This window comes from Adiantum capillus-veneris, chromosome 12 (assembly GCF_014529385.1).
Source record: "Adiantum capillus-veneris isolate H3 chromosome 12, ASM1452938v2, whole genome shotgun sequence".
Classification (NCBI taxonomy): Eukaryota; Viridiplantae; Streptophyta; class Polypodiopsida; order Polypodiales; family Pteridaceae; genus Adiantum; species Adiantum capillus-veneris.
In genome coordinates this window covers 84,400,792-84,417,997 of record NC_140942.1, presented here as the reverse complement: position 1 = coordinate 84,417,997, position 17,206 = coordinate 84,400,792, and the positions used below count along the sequence as shown (strand labels likewise).

Genomic DNA, 17,206 nt, shown 5'->3' with positions numbered 1-17,206 from the left:
GACATAGCCTTGATTGCCTTCTTCTGTTGAAGATGTGCCCACTCTGATTGGGCTGATGTTGGCTTGCGTGTATGAGCAGTGCTATCTCGTAGACCGTCACTGCGGGAGGCATCACTCAACCTCCGGCCTTCTTGAGAGGGGTCCGTCCTCATGTGGCCCTTGCGTTGAGCCGTCTTTGTGGGGGGCTATCCCCGAATCTGTGTGCTAAGGAAAAAGATGCATGGCCCGCCCGCTCGCAGGCCTCCAGCTTCATTGTGGTGCTCGGTCCACCACCTCAGGGTCATCCGGCTTCAAGGGTGTGCTCGGTCCACCACTTCTGGGTCATCCGGCTTTGCTGTATGGTTTGGTGTGCGGTCTGCCCACTTCAGGGTACCCGCCTTCGTTGTTGGCTGGTGCGCGGTCCACCCGAGTCGAAATCGAGTCCCCGGCTTCGCTGTTGCTGATGGGCTCTTACATAGCCTGATGGTCTGCAGGCACATGTCCTGCTTGTGAAGATCCCGTCTCTTGTGTGTTGAAGGGGCTCTTATGGTAGCCTGATAGTCCGCAGGCACTCGGTCCTGCTTGTTAAGGTCTGCTTGTGTTGGTTGTTGCTTGCGTCTGATTGAGTTGGGGTGTTTTGCCTCGAGGGGGCTCAACCTCTCTCGGGTGTTTTGCCGAAGCCCCGGGCTCAACCGCTGATGATTGGGGCTAGGATCCGGTCTGTTTGCCTTCACCTGCCGATTGAGTTCTCCTCAAGAGGTACTCTCGACCTCACGCTGATTTAGCGCGGCCTTACCTTGCCGGCTTGTCTTTGCCTTTGATGAGGAGGGCCTTCCTTGGCTCCTACCTCGCTACTGCTGTTGCTGCTGGTTGGAGGGGGCTATCTAGCCTGACCTCGAGAGAGTCCCACTGGACTACATGCTGGGGGTGACATCTCGTTGTCCCCTCACGGTGAAGAAGCCTTGGCTCTACTCCTTTGCTCTGTCTGCGCCGAAGCAGGCCTTGGTCATCTTAAGATAAACTCTGGCTGGTGGCTGGCTGCTTTGTGTTGTCTTACGTCAAGTCACCGCGTCTCTGAACTGCGCCCAACACAATCCAGGAGATACTTAGAAGGATGAGCAACCCCGTCCCATCCCGGGTGCTTTGTAGCTCGCGGCTTCGTTGTGCCCTTTGTCGGTTGATACATTTTGTGGTAGCATCCTTGTACCTGTGCCTACTTCTTTTGAAGCGGCCTCGAGCTAGTCTTTAGGTTCCCGCCCCAAATATGCATGAGGGTGGAGTATTCCTAGCACGCCCTCCATCCACGGTGCTATGGTTCCGATTTCTCACGGGGGCTTGCCCAGGTGATTCTGGTGAGAGCTACACTTAGCTCCGCTGCTATGACGGCTAGGTTCCCAGGCCTTGGCCGCTGAACCGCTTTGCTTTTCTTTCCACCTGTGATGTCTTGAGCTGGAGATGCCGTCCAAGCTTGATTGCTATTTGGGCTCAAAGCCCTTGTAGACAACTGCACTTGCCGTCGATGTTCATGTCAAGGATCACACTCCCTGTACGTCTTCATTCCTTGTACCCTTTAGCTCGATGATGCTGGGTTTGCATGTTCTGAACAAGGGACAGCCTGTCACGCTGCCCGTGACCCTGCCACAGGGGTCTAAGCGCATATGCTGCATTCTGAAGTTGAGCCACTGCCACTATGACTCTGAGCCTGTGCCACGCAGGCTTTTGAAGTGCCAATGCTAAGTCACCTCGCTGCCCTTGTTGACAACTGAGGCTGTATCCGAATGAGTCGGTCCCTTACCTTGGGCCGCTCTGCCAAGCCTTACCAATACCAGGTTGAAGCTCAATGGTTGATAGCCACAATTGACTCCGGGTCCGCTTACCTCTTCACAAGGTGCTGGTCAACTCCTGACGAGCCTGACTGATGAGAAGTTGCATATCTTGAGGGCCGATCAAACTGGAGGCCGATTGTAGGTGAAAGCTGAGGGGGTACACTAGCATTGTGTCCCCGCGGCTGCCCAATGACTGGCCGCTGCTTTGTTCTTGATTGCTTCTTTGTTAGCATGGAGGGTCTCTTCACCTAGAGCCCCCGCCGAAGAAAGTTTGGAGCCGACGTATCCTGACGACTCGAAGTACCCCTGTTGGGCATGTCTTCTGTGTATTCCTTGAGCCACGGTTGGGCATCAGCCGCCGGGCTTCCCACATTCCATTGGAGTCGCTTTACTTTGCAACCCCGGTCACATTCCTGGTGACCCAGTGCGTTTGCATCGCTGGCTCGCACATTTGTGATCTTCTTGGCAGTAGATTTTGCATACTTTGCTTTTGATGTCCCGCCGTTGGAATTCGCGGGTTTAGCTCTGATACCAAGTGTTACGGGGACTCCCGGGACACTCAAGATGAACACCTTCACCAAGAGGCCAAGGGCCCGCAACTTGGAGCTCACTCGCTGGGAGGCTCGCATCCTCTGACTTGAGTCCCTTTGGTGGCTCGTTGATGGGCTCGTCTAGAAAACGACCCGAGATCACGTCTAGCTTGACGCGCGCGGGAGCCTTGGTGGCACCGCGCGGAGTTGAAGTTTAGTTGAGTGCGGAAGCGTCTTTATGTTCAAGTTGAGCGAACGAGACCATTCGGGCCTTGAGCGCGTATCTGAGAGGTCCCATTGGAACTCTCTCAGGCCACTTTGGGCTATCTTGGAAAATTGCCGAAATGGACCCCGGACCGCCTCGGGTCGGGGTGGGCTGAACCTGCCAGCAGCCCGTCGGTTGAGAACGAGGAGCGCCACGGGCGCGCGTTCATGAGTGTGCATGGCTGATCTCGAAGAGGAAGACGAGGTCTCCGCGTGGAGTACCTAAATGTCCAATTCGGACATACCGTCCGCGTGTAGCGCCGAGCCGACGCTCGCCGAAATGAACTGACTATGAGTCTGCCGCAGCCTTCGTCTACGAACGAGGAGCGCGTCGGGCGTGCGTTCGTGAATGTGCATAGATGAGCTTGTAGAGGAAGTCAAGACCTCCTCGTGGAGTACTTGAACGTCCAAAACGGATCACCTGTCCGCATGAGGCGCCTTGCCGACGCTCGCCGAAAGAGACCCGCCGACTATGAGCCGACGGCCCCGAAACTGGGTCATGGAGTCCCCGTGCGTGGCGAACTCCCCCGATTACCTCCATGTGAGGAAATGGAGGGGGACACTCCCGTTACCGGGCGCTCTCAAACCCCCATACGCGTCCGTAGTACGTAGACGGTGTGGTGAGGAGAAATATATAGGTCAGGACTATGTCCCATCGTCCGTCGTCCCCATTTCCGGGTCCATCGCGCGTCCCCGCGGCCCGTGCCACGGTTGGCCGAGATCGGGTGGTCACCGTCCCACCGTCACCCCGGGAGCTCCGAATCAACGGGAGCCCAACACTCAAGACCACTTTAAGTACTGAAAGGGATTTCCCTTTTGCCAAAACGTCCGTCCAACAGTCTTTGGTCTAGAGCGCCCAAAGTAAAGAAACACTCCCTAAAGACCTAGTACTTGATTGGAATAGTCTACAATAGGTTTCACATGGGAGGAAGACAGAGTTGAAGTGAACGTCAATTAATTTGTCATTTCTACCTTAATGCTCACAAACAATTGCAATTCGAGGAGAGAGAGTTTGTCATGTAGCGACGACGAGAAGAGAGAGAATGGCTTTGTTGAGGCAACCCTGCCAATTTTGGCAGAGCTAGAAACCAAAAGCTGCGTTCAAGCTTGTTGCTGAGCTCAAGTGGCAAAGTTAAACTCTACCGTGCGAATGTCCTCGACTACAATAACTACACGATGAGAGTTTGGGGCTTGAACGTCTCCTCACTTTCAAGTTTCTCACAGGGTTGAGGATGTGGATCAGCTTAGCCTTGAACCGGTTGAAGAAACAAAACAATTGGCTGAAGGGAGGGGGAGAAGGAAAAATCTGCTTGAAAAATTTAAAGAAATAATTACAAAAAACGCTAGTTTTTTTTTAATAAAGTAGAAATTGAATTAAAAGAAAAACTGGGAAGTATACATGGACCCATAGGAGGGGGGAGGGTCACCCCATGAAAAGAGGACTACAACATGCTAATCTTGTCCAAACGGATCTGCAAATTTTGGTAGGCGTGGCAGTCCCTAAGGACTCTCCTTTGGGTATTTTGCAGGTACTAATGCTTTAAGGCTAGAATTTCCCAGTGGATATTCCCACTTGGACGATATGGATAATGGAGGGGTGTTATCCTTTGGTTTATCTGGCTCAGGAGGAATGCGGTACTATTTAAGTCTCCTATTGTTCACTCTTTTACTCTACTTTTTTTGAGCTCATGAACTGCTCAGTCTCACTTTGTAATAAAGTCTCTAGTGTACCTTGATGAACCTTTTCCATGTGTCTCTAGCCTGCAGAAACTCCTAAAATGGTCTACAATGGAGGAAAAAGGTTTGCCCGGTAGACTCTCATGCTAGTTATTTGGAAAAATTTCCCCTTTGAATCTACCTTAAACGGAATTTAGTCTGTTTGTGATATTGATTTTTCCGGAGCACTCAGTGAGGCTTAACTTGCTTTCACTTGTTCCAAAAACGTGTCCTGGGGAGGTTCGTCAAACGGGGCGTGCACTTCAATCCGCCATGACTTGGGAAGTTGGGGCACTGCCAGGAATTTGCAAACGTTATGGGCTATAAAACTGAACTCACGAGCATGGAGGCACAGATCCAGTGTCAATTTAGGTTAGCCAACTTTTGGGTAACAAAAATTTCGAGTACTGCCCACATCTCAACACTCAGCTCTCTCTCTCTTTCTCTCTCTCCCTCCCTCCAATCAAGTTTCACAGACACACAGTCTCTCTCTCTCGAGAATGCCTCCTAATTATTACTCCTGGCCCACCAGCTCGACAGCGCCGGCGGAAACTGCGCCATCAACAGTACTCATTGTTGACGTTGATTCCATCTTGCCCGCAGTGAAGCCCATCATGAGTGCTGCCTCCATGAGCAATGTCGATGGCGCCGACTTAACATTCGGCCGCATCAACATCACATTTAAGGTGGCGAGCATTGCGGTAATTGCAGTACTGCGTTTTCAATCTTCCCATTTTGTCACCATTGATCATGATTGTCCTGCTCATGACGTTTCCCTTATAAGTGTCGATATCGGCCTCAATATACATGCTGACGGAAGCCAATATTCAAATAATGTACGATTTCATCCTGACATTGTCACGTCGGTTGCTAACATTGTCCAAACTCGGGATCTTGAGATACCGCAGAAGCTTGGCGGGCTTCAAGGTTTGGCTTCAGAACTGCACACAAATTTGATTGAAGGGCTACCCACTACTGCTGACTCGCACTATAGCACCGACGCTCTTCTGCATCGGAAGCATGTCTTTGGTGAGAATGCATACCCTCGGAAGAAAGGCAAAACATTTTGGGGCTTTCTGTGGGAAGCTTGCCACGACACTACCCTCATCATTCTTATGCTTTGTGCCGCCTTCTCGCTTGCATTCGGCATCAAATCAGATGGCATTAAAGAAGGATGGTATGACGGGGTGAGCATTGCTATTGCTATACTTTTAGTGATTGTTGTGACTGGTGTGAGCAATTATAGACAGTCTAGGCAGTTTGAGCGCTTGTCTGAGGAAAGGGACAACATTCAAGTGCAAGTTACTAGGGGTGGCCACCAGATAACTGTACCTCTAGTTGACATTGTGGTGGGAGATTTAGTGCAACTGAATATTGGAGATCAAGTACCTGCCGATGGTTTGCTTGTGCAGGGTCAATCTCTCTCTATTGATGAATCGAGCTTCACCGGTGAGAGTGATTACTACATGCCTGACCCTGATGAGCAAGCATTTTTACGGTCTGGCTCCAAGGTTCAAGATGGCTATGGCTCCATGCTTGTCACTGGTGTAGGAATGAACACTGAATGGGGCCGCATGATGGCCCTCCTTAGCAATGACAGCGGTACTGAAGAAACACCTCTGCAAGAACGATTGTCTGCAGCAGCCACCCTCATTGGTAAAGTGGGCCTCTCTGTGGCATTGCTGGTGCTGATCATCTTAATTGTATTCTACTTCACAGGCCACTCCAGTAGCAGTGGAGATCCCAAGTTCTTAGCTGGCGAAACAAGTGCCACTGACATCATGGATGCTCTGGTTCACATCTTCTCTATAGCCGTAACCATAGTGGTGGTGGCAGTTCCTGAAGGCCTTCCCCTTGCGGTGACACTCACACTCGCCTATTCCATGAGAAAGATGATGAGGGATAATGCACTTGTACGTCGCCTTGCCGCTTGTGAAACCATGGGCTCTGCCACAACCATTTGTAGTGACAAGACAGGTACACTTACCATGAACCAGATGACTGTAGTGAAGTCATGGGTTGCAGGGAAGACTCTCACCTCTGAAGTAGAGGAATTTGAGTTCCTGCAAATGTTGCCCTGTAACTTGAGAAGCCTCTTGTTTCAAGGCACTGCACAAAACAGCACAGGAAGTGTTGAAGCTTCTAGCAAGCAATGTGGTCCAAACAATAATGAGAAGCTGATGCAGGTGGAAGTGGTGGGGTCACCTACGGAAAAAGCTCTTCTGTGCTGGGCCTTGAAAGCCGGCATGAACTTTCAAGCGACAAGGTCTGAATCTAGTATTGTGCAGGTAGAAACATTCAACTCGGCAAAGAAGCGTGCTGGTGTGGCTGTGGAGACATCCAACAAAGTGGTATTTGTTCATTGGAAGGGTGCTGCAGAAATTATTCTCTCCATGTGCAACAAGTGGGTGGACATGGATCTGCAGACTAATTATGCTGCAGAACAGACCTTCTCTGAGAGGGTAATGTCCGCTGAGAAAAAGCAGGAGCTTCATGACATAATTGAATCCATGGCATCTTGCAGTCTGCGGTGCGTGGCATTGGCATACACCACGCTACCACTAGATCAAATTGTAACAGGGGGTAAAGCCAATGGGCGTAGCCGGAGTCTTCCAGACACTGATCTAACATTTCTTGCTGTGGTTGGGATGAAAGACCCGTGTCGGCCCTCAGTAAAGAAAGCTGTGAGCGCTGTGAAAGCTGCTGGCGTGACAGTTAGGATGGTCACCGGCGATAACCTTGCCACTGCAAAGGCCATTGCCTTGGAATGTGGAATCTTGACAATGGCATCAAATCAAATGGCTGTGGAAGGGGCAGTCTTCAGGGACTGGACAGAACATGAGCGAAAGGAGAATCTACCAAGAGTGGCTGTGATCGCTCGCGCATTACCCTCAGACAAATTATTGCTTGTGGAGACCCTCCAATCCATGGGAGAGGTAGTGGCAGTAACAGGTGATGGTACTAACGATGCCCCGGCGCTGCATAAGGCGGACATAGGCCTCTCGATGGGGATTCAAGGAACTGAGGTGGCTAAGGAAAGCTCAGACATCATCATCCTTGATGACAATTTCGCATCTGTTGTCAAGGTGGTGAGATGGGGACGGTCTGTCAACTTCAATATACAGAAGTTCCTCCAGTTTCAGCTCACGGTAAATGTGACGGCACTTGCTGTGAACTTTGTTGCGGCGGTGTCGTCAGGGGATGTGCCTTTGACAGTGGTACAGCTATTGTGGGTGAATTTGATCATGGACACATTGGGTGCTTTGGCTTTGGCAACAGAGCCTCCAACCGATGAGCTTATGCACAAACCACCAGTGGGCCGAAAAGAGCCACTTATCACCTACACCATGTGGAGAAACTTGGCTGCCCAAGCCATATACCAGGTAACAATTCTGTTAACATTGCAATTCAAAGGAGTAGAACTCTTGCGTCTTTCTGGTGAGGAGGATGCCGACATCATCAACCGCACTGTCATCTTCAACACCTTTGTGTTTTGCCAACTCTTCAATGAGATGAATGCACGCCAGCCATATCGCCGCAACATTTTCCTCGGGCTTCAAAGAAATCGCTTGTTTATGGGGATAGTGGCCGCTACCGTCATTTTGCAGGTGGTAATGGTGGAGTTTTTAGACAAGTTTGCATCAACGATTCGGCTGGATTGGCAACAGTGGGTGGTTTGCATTGGTCTGGCGTCTCTGAGCTGGCCCATTGCGCTGCTCGCCAAGTTCATTCCTGTACGATCACAACACTCCAGCTTCATCGACACCAACAATCAAATAATGGACTCACAAATTACAATGCAAGTATAGGTTGGAAGTTCTGATCCGCCAAGGGGTCCAATTCCGGATGAGGCAGAGGGAAAGGGGAAGGAGGGGCCGGACGCCTTCTGTGCTGGAAAGCACCAGAAAAGAGGATGTTTCTGGACCCACGAAATATCAAGCGATCTTGCCCCTTGGAAGCTCAACTTGCCAAATGCCTCACCCTCGACGCGGAAGCTGAATTGCCGCATGCCTTCACAGCGCAAAACGTGGGCTCCTCATGTCTTGAGCCAAAGAGCTATTTTTAGCTGATGCGACACGAGCACATCTCTCCAAATGTACTCACTTATGCTTGCATCTTGAAGGCATGTGGAAATTTGGAAGATGATGAGATAGGCAAAAGAACTCATGATGATATTGTTAGTTAGGGGATGTCTAGTATGTCGTTTCTTTGAACGCATTGATTAAGAGCAAGGGTAGGGCATTGTGAGTGAGCTCTTGGGTATTTGGGATTCTACTCTCGATGGTGCATGTGAGGCTGGGGAAGGAATAGATACAGGTGGGCTCAAGCTTTGTGTAGGAGGAAGGTGCGTTAATGGAGTTTTAAAGTCTAGGGATGGGAATCTCCAAGCCTTGTGGGTGGTGTCTTGGTGCTTGGAGGAGAAACAACTCTTGAGCTTGAGGGCACAAGTGTAGGTGATGGAGAGCCAGAGACTTTGTCTTGTGGTATGGGTGATTCAAGAGTAGAAGTTGGAGTGGGTTGTTGACTTGGAGCCAATTTTGGCAAACAATGGAGGCAACAAGGGAAGTCCTTGCTCAGAAAGAGGTCTCTTACCACTCTCTTCATTCCACCCTCAACATGTACAAAGGCACACAACTTTGCCTTGAAAGAAGCTATAGGGACAACCAATTACAACCTTCTATTCTACAGGTTGATGCTTCTTGACGCGGAAGTTGAATTGCCGCATGCCGTCACAGCGCAAGACGTGGGCTCCTCATGTCTTGAGCACCAAATTGCATTACTAGCCGCACTATATTCCTCATTGCATGCATCACAATTCCTTAGTTTGATGTAGAACTTCTTTAAGCACCAAATTGCATTACTAGCCGCACTATCCTCATTGCATGGATCACAATTCCTTAGTTTGATGTAGAGCTTCTTTATCACGTGCCTATGGGGCATTTGGAAGCTACAAAAAGAGGGGCATTGTAGGCGACTCATCTCATCCCCGTTCAAAGGGTGCGCACATGAGTTAGAAGCAGCAGATCTCCGCTTTCCCTCGAAGCTGTCGCCAAAGCTTTTCGCCGCACCACACAGACCTTAAAAAAACTATGTGCTCTCAGATATAGCAAGTGAGCGAGAGAAAGTAGGGACGTTGCGGGTAACTACGTGACGAATCCTACTATCAAGGGATATCCACTGCGGGAGGAATTTTAGCATTTCTCAGCTGCTGTGACGAAAATATCCATCATGTGCACACCCTTTCAGAAGTGGTGGGTGTGAGAATAATAATCCACATCATCCACACAGTCATCATCTTAGTCGGCACAACTGCTTGGATCGCAAGATCCTCACTTGGCCTCGTAACTGATTATAACATCTCCTCACGTACTACATATAACTACACACATATAGATCAATATGAGCAGTGCATCACATTGCCGTGCCTTCTTACTCCTCTCTCTCTCTCTCAGGTACCTCCTTCACTCTCCCTCTCTCTTCCTACTCCCTTCTCCCTCTCGCTTTGTACTCCCTTCTCCTACTCGGCCTTGGAACAACCCACTCTCCCTCTCCTTTGCAAGGGCGCTCTCCCTTTTTCTCTCTCTTTTGAATCTCCAAAGTCTCTCTCTTTTGATAGCATGTAGAGAGTTTCTCTCTCTGCTCTCTCTCTCTCTCTCTCTCTCCCCCCCAAAAGCAAAAGAGGAGTCTCCATCCTCTGTTCCTTGTGCTCTTTCATTATGGTTTTAAGAATGCAAACACAACTTGGAGATAAAGAAGAAGCTCAAGGCACACAATAGAGAATGCATTTCTTAGTGTGCATATACAAAATAAGATAGCCCTAGAATTATGAGCATCTATACAAATCATGGAAAAAAACCTCCTAGTGAGGGAAAAAAGTACTCGACAGTCCTAAGTGTGCTCAAACACTTCACTATCATATACATGGTAGTAATTATATACGACTCATTCACTATGTAACTGCGTAAGAAAAGAAGAGATGGTGAATGGTTTCTGAACTAGAGACCTCTAGATGGGGGATCTTTGTCTTTCCCTATTCAAATTTTCATTTAAGATTAAACACAAAATAGTTGCTTCCATGGGGATATCCTCCAAAGTAATCACTTATTTGAAGCTTCTTATAGCACGTCTATTCAAGATCTGATTATCAATATTACCCTAGTTACATATATTTCAATTGTAGGTGTCTTTCAAGTATGTGATAACGAATTTAAAGAATAAGTTTTAAACCATAGTGTAAAGTTTAATTTTGCATTCTTTATTAGACAAACAATCTTTTGTCTTTAATCAAGATCTTTGAGAGCTATCAATTTGTCCAAGTAGTGGTATTACCTAGGTGGTGGGTTTTCAAGCTAGGCCATCTTCCCCTTGCAATGCAACCATCCACACCTTGTCCACTAGATCAAGGAGGTTTCATAAACTATGCATTCAGACGTAGTGATACTGAAATATAGTCTCTGTACACCTATAACCAATTGTACTCTAGTCAACCTCACTATTTTCAATACCAATAGATATTTTGCTTGCCATTAAGCTTACAAGGTTTTTCTATATTTTATACCATTCAGTCCACATGTTGTTAATAAAATTAGAACTTGTAGCCTTGATATGGTATTTACTAAGTGTAAGAGTTAAGGGGGGATATGTTTGAGGGCTTTTCATCCTTGGAGGAAAGTGGAGATAATATATGAAGGATACTTCTAAAGCCCTTTTTTACTAGAATTTTATTTGTTTTCAATTATAAGATGGCATGTTGTTAATGCAAACATAAAATGTGGAGAGAGAGAGAGAGAGAGAGAGAGAGAGAAAAGAAAGGTAATCTATCCACTTTCTTTGATATTTAAGACATACCTTTTCCCTTACTTGATCTATATTGTACACACCTTGTATGAGTCACTGGTCCATGCAATTGTTCTCCCACTTGTGTTGGGTAGCCACCACCTCTCTAGCAATTGTACAAGTAGGAATTAGGGAAAGTTTGAGGTCATTTTTTTCTTGTAAGAAATGGTAGAGGGAAAAAAATGTTTTTCATTTTTAAAATATAAGTAACAAATTTCAGATCACAAAATTTGGGATAAATCTCCAACTTTTTACCATTTGCATAGGGATGTCACTTTTCATGGGCCCACATGAAGTGTTGCTTTGAAATCTCTTGAGAATGGTCCAACAAAAGGCACCAGGATGCTATGTAATCTATTGTGGATGCATCATGAGGGGGGTGGCTTTTGGGGATGGGAGCCCCTTGGTTACCCGTGGCAATCTCCTGCAGCTTTTGATCTCGCTGGGGCTTTCGATGGTTGTATTGAACTATTATGGAACAGTTATGATACCTGTGTAATTCTTTTTGATTTCATGGCTCGTGGTGAGCATGGACTTGTTTGGTATTGATTCAATCTACTCACTCTGTTTGAGTGAGTTTTGAAAAAAAATAAAAATCTCTTGAGAATGGTCCCTTTCCCAAAAATTCTCCCTCTCAAAGCATCAATTTTTTCTTTTGGCCCAAATTACAAAATTTCCCCTGTTTAGTTCTTTTAAGCACTTTCCTTTCACCATCTTCTATCCCATCATCTTCTTCATATATCAAAGCTTTGACCTTGGTATTGTAGGCATGAATATTGCAACGACATATCATCTTCAAAATATTCCCCCCTTCAAAAGATAAATAGAGTTTTTGAAACTCCTTGTGCCATTGAAGCAATGAGATCAGCGGAAAAGAACCACATTGACTCATGGAGATATGGTAGATTGTATCCTTGTCAGGCCTAAGGTAGGACTGGGTAGGCAAAGGGAAAAAAAAAGCCAGGACATACATGTGATAAAGGGGGTTCCTATAAATAGCATGGCCAAGGGGCTATATAGGGCACAATTGGGTGGTGAAGAGCATGTAGTTGTCTCCCTGGTTTTATACTTGTATCAGAGCTCAAGAGAGAAGGGTAGCCATGGAGGTGGGGGAAGCAAGAAAGGGGTCTTGGACCAGGTAGAGAGGGTGTTCTGCAACACCGCTACCGTCATCTTGTAGGTGGTAATGGTGGAGTTTTTAGAGAAGTTTGCATCAACGATTCGGCTGGATTGGCAATAGTGGGTGGTTTGCATTGGTCTGGTGTCTTTGAGTTGGTCCATTGCGCTGCTCGCCAAGTTCATTCCTGTATGATCACAACACTCCAGCTTCACCAACAATCAAATAATGGACTCACAAATTACAATGCAAGCATAGGTTGGAAGTTCTGATCCGCCAAGCGGTCCAATTCCGGATGAGGCACAGGGAAAGGGGAAGGAGGGGCCGGATGCCTTCTGTACTGGAAAGCACCCGAAAAGAGGATATTTTTGGACCCACGAAATATCAAGCGATCTTACCCCTTGGAAGCTAAAATTGCCAAATGCCTCACCCTCGATGCAGAAGCTGAATTGCCGCATGCCTTCACACACTATAAGAGGAGTTGTATATAACCGCTAACATTGTCGCGAAAGAACAAAGGAAAAAGGAAAGAGAAAAATTTGCGGGGGCGGCAATAACCGCGGCTATGCACGCGGTAGTAATTTCTCAGCAATAAGCAAGTAATAGTCGCGGCAATATACCCGCAGGTATTATCGCGTCAGTTGCCGCGTTTATTACCGCGGTTATGCACGCGGTAGTGGTTTCTCAGCAATAAGTGCAGTAATAGTCGCAGCAATATAGCCGTAGGTATTACCACGTCAGTTGCCGTGTTTATTACCGTGCTTATTGCCACTACATGCTAATTCAAAAATAAAGGTGCTCATTTAGGCCACCCAATTTTGGGTGGCCCAAATGAGCACCTTTATTTTTTACTTGCATAAAACAATGAAACATCAATCGTTTTTTGGAAGAGTATAAAAAATACCAAAGAACTGAAATTAAATTTACTTTACCTTGACAATAAGCGCAGTAATAGTCGCGGCAATATACCCGCAGGTATTACCGCGTCAGTGCCACGTTTATTACCGCGGTTATGCACGTGGTAGTGGTTTCTCAGCAATAAGCGCGATAATAGTTGCAACAATATACCCGTAGGTATTACCGCGTCAGTTGCCGTGTTTATTACCCTCGCTTATTGCCACTACACGCTAATTCAAAAATAAAGGTGCTCATTAAGGCCACCCAATTTTGGGTGGCCCAAATGAACACCTTTATTTTTTACCTGCATAAAACAATGAAACATCAATCGTTTTTTGGAAGAGTATAAAAAATACCAAAGAACTGAAATTAAATTTACTTTACCTTGACAATTAAAACTGTAAAAGATCAACTATATAGAAAAGTTACAATAAAAAGTAAATAGTTATATATACATTGTGCCATATTGGGACTTTATAAAAGTTTTGACAAAACATTTTTCTATCTAATCCTCCTCTATCTGGTCGTCATCCAGAGGCACGTATGTTAGATCAGTTTGACTCTACATAAACCCAAACCAAATTAAACAATTATCAACAGCTCAAAACAATTGATACAAAATTACTTGTTTAAACTTACCGCTTGTAGTTGTCCAACCGCCGCGTCAAATTGCTCGCGAGAGATGTGGTTGTTTTCGAACAACCATCGTTAAGTATCAAATTCTATATGTCGCTCCCGATACTTGACCATCTCTCTGGTTGGTCGAGAGAGAGTCATATTTTCCTAAGTTAGCAATAACAATACCAAATCATCAACTACGATCTTTATAATCATCGACGTTATAATTCAATTAATCTTACATATTTATCCCTCCAAGCTCTCTTGTCTCCTCAGCCATAGTTTGTGGGAGTTTGTCTTGCGCGAGCCTCGCGTTGTTGTCTGTATCATGAACCGGTTGTAGCTTGATCGCTCTTCTCTTGAATTGCCCACTCCCAGTCCGCCTCTGCCATGTTGCCACAGCGGTAACTCCTGTCTAGATCTCTGACCTCGTTGGCTGTTGCGCGTCATACACTAGACTGCTTGTTATTTAGAAATGTCATTATGTAGCCCTTAAACCATTGTTGTGAAAAACATTGATCGGGGGCGTTTGGAAATCTAGCTAACAGAGCGTCCTCAATGTACCGTGCATGATCGAGCAGTTGGTCTCTAAACTTTATAAAACAGTTCTTATACGTTTAATGTATAAGAATTTGTAGATGGCATGAAAATACCCTACCCTCTTGTGCTGTGCCGAAATCCACCTCCCCGCCATATTTAACCCTGTAGTAGCGCCTATGCATGTTTGGCACGGGTACATCAATATCCTCGTCCTCTGTGTCAAGGGCGGTACACTCTGAAAGTGGGAACTCCATTCCCCCGCCACTACCAAAACATGCAAACCACAAGATCTGCCGCCGCTTCCGTCTCTCACGGTGCTCGCTGCCCTGAGATGAGCATCAATGCGCGTTGCCAGAGGAAGTGCGTCGATGATGTTCTGGCGAAGCAGGAGTGGAATGGAGTGGCGTATGATCGTGTGATGCCATGGGAGTAGGACCCTGGGATGCAAGGGGAGTAGGATCCTGCGATGGAATAGGAGTAGGACGATAGGAAGGGAGAGTAGAGGGAGGTGCCGTCGGTGCGAGGCTCTGTAGGTAAGGAGTACCTTCCTAACTCCCCCATGGTGTAGTCTGCGGAGAAATTCCATAGGTCGCAAGATGCTGCGGAGTGTAGCGGACAAACAAATCCTCCATCGAATGGAGGTATTGCTGGTCTCATAAAGAGATAGCCCACTGTAAGTCAGGATCTACGACCGGTGGAGGAACCTGAGAAGGGTAGGTGTAGGATGTCCATGCCTGAAAATAACAAAAAAAAACCTATGACACTCATGGTTTAGGGTTAACTACGTAGAAACATTCTTTATTTCTTTGCTTGTTCTCACCGACTCAAGACTCGGGTCCACGGGAGGCGATGTCCACCCCGGGTGGGAGCCCACCTCAGATGTGAACCAATAAAAAGAAGAGCCAGCTGGCTGCTGCTCACCAGTTACTCTCTCGTCTGACATCTACATTACAAAGAGTAATACGAGATTAAGCTTTCTACCCTACTCACTCATCTATAAATACGTAGACAAGTATATTAGCATACAAACACGTAGATACATATGCATACTAGTAGACCTAAGTAGAAGCTAGTAGTGCCAAAGGTCAACTGCACCTCTTTAGATATCATCGTAGTCTCAACCGTGGTAAAACCAAAGGTACATTGCGATAATCCATGCATGAGTGGATCAATGACCGCAATGCGACGATTAAAAAAGGACTATACCCAAGAGGAAGCGTTTAATCTTCGGGTGTTATGCTCTCGTACTTAGTGCCTACATACATCCATAAACAAATATATATGTACATACATATATATTTTATGGTTGTCAATGTAGCCATCGTTTTGTGTTGACTGCACCTAGATTCAATGTCTAAGTGATCAATTGATCGTAACATTACAATTCTCTCCCAAAGGATATATATTAGCACAAAAACATGTAGATACATATACATACTAATAGACCTAAGTAGAGGCTAGTGGTGTTAAAGGTCAACTGCACCTCTTTAGATATCATCATAGTCCAATACAAGAGGTCACTTGAATTCCGACGCCACATTGCTGGCATCACTGGCGGGTGTCGGTATATGTGTGTGTATTTATAAAGGGAGCTAAGGTTTTAAAAAAAATTGATTTTCAAATTTCTGACGCCTCTTCCGGCACGTATTCTGACGGCAGCGCAAATGCGCATATTGACGCCTCTTTCGATGACTGTATCGACGGCTGTACCGATAGCTATACCGACGGTACCTGCAAAAATCGAAACCGCGGGCTTTCTCTGCGCATTTCTCTTAGTTCTTCCACGTTTTCTCAAGCTCTCCTCTTCACCATCTCTCACAGATCTGCTGCGATACACATCGTCGAAGGTGCTAATCTTGCTTGTGGGTTAGTGCATAACACTAAGGTAAGATTATTTTCATGTCTACTTGTAGATTAAGGGTTTAAGGTTTAACTTTGTGTTTGTGTGTGTGTTTTTGCAGGGTCCAGGACTTTTACAACAACTTTCATTGCTCAAATAGGACGAATGTGAGTGCTCAAACCTTTAAATGCATATTAAGTTTATTTAAATTACTTTGTATATGAAGAAAAGAAAATTTCATGTTTTAAACTTTCAATGCTTTAAAAGAAATTAGGATTTGTTATGTAAAATTTCATTTTAAATTATGGAAAAAAATTGTTTAAGTTTATGAAAAAATCTTGTTTTGAATTTTTTAATTATTGAATTATGTCATTTTTCAAATTATGTAGTTGATGGGGTTTATGTTTTAGGTTATAAGTTAAGTTAGATTAGGTTAGGTTACGTTAAGTTAAGCTACATTATTATGTTAGGTTATACGTTAGGTTTATATTTTAGGTTAAGTTTAGGTTATAAGTTAAGTTAGATTAGGTTAGGTTACATTAAGTTAAGCTACGTTGTTATGTTAGGTTATACGTTAGGTTACGTTAAGTTAAGCTACATTGTTATGTTAAGTTATACGTTAGGTTAGGTTAGGTTATCTTATACGTTAGGTTAGATTAAGTTAAGCTACGTTAGGCTAATTTATATTAGGTTAGGTTAGGTTAAGGTACGTTAAGTTAGGTTAGGTTATCTTATATGTTAGGTTAGGTTAGGTTCTATGTTAGGTTGTGTTAGGCTAGGCTAGGTAAATCTACATTAGGTTCAGTTAGGTTAAGCTACGTTTGACAATACGGCAAGCCATAGAGCTTACCCACAGCGCATATTAAAAACAACACAATGGCAATCCGTTCGTCAATACGGCAAGCCATAAAGCTTACCCACAACACATATGCATTGTGGGCAAGCTCTATGGATTTCTGTATTGCCAACGGATCGCCATTGTGTTGTTTAAATGTCCGTGAGCGGTTTTCAAGTCCTAAAATAGCACCATGGCGAGCCGTTT

General features: G+C 45.8%; 1 protein-coding gene and 1 pseudogene across 1 annotated transcript in view; both read left to right on the top strand.

Moving 5' to 3' along the window:
• Positions 1-17,206, top strand: part of LOC147446059 (uncharacterized) — a 122,259-nt gene that overhangs the window by 20,025 nt on the left and 85,028 nt on the right. The window lies entirely within an intron of this gene.
• On the top strand, positions 3,989-9,894 carry LOC147446060 (calcium-transporting ATPase 10, plasma membrane-type pseudogene; annotated as a pseudogene).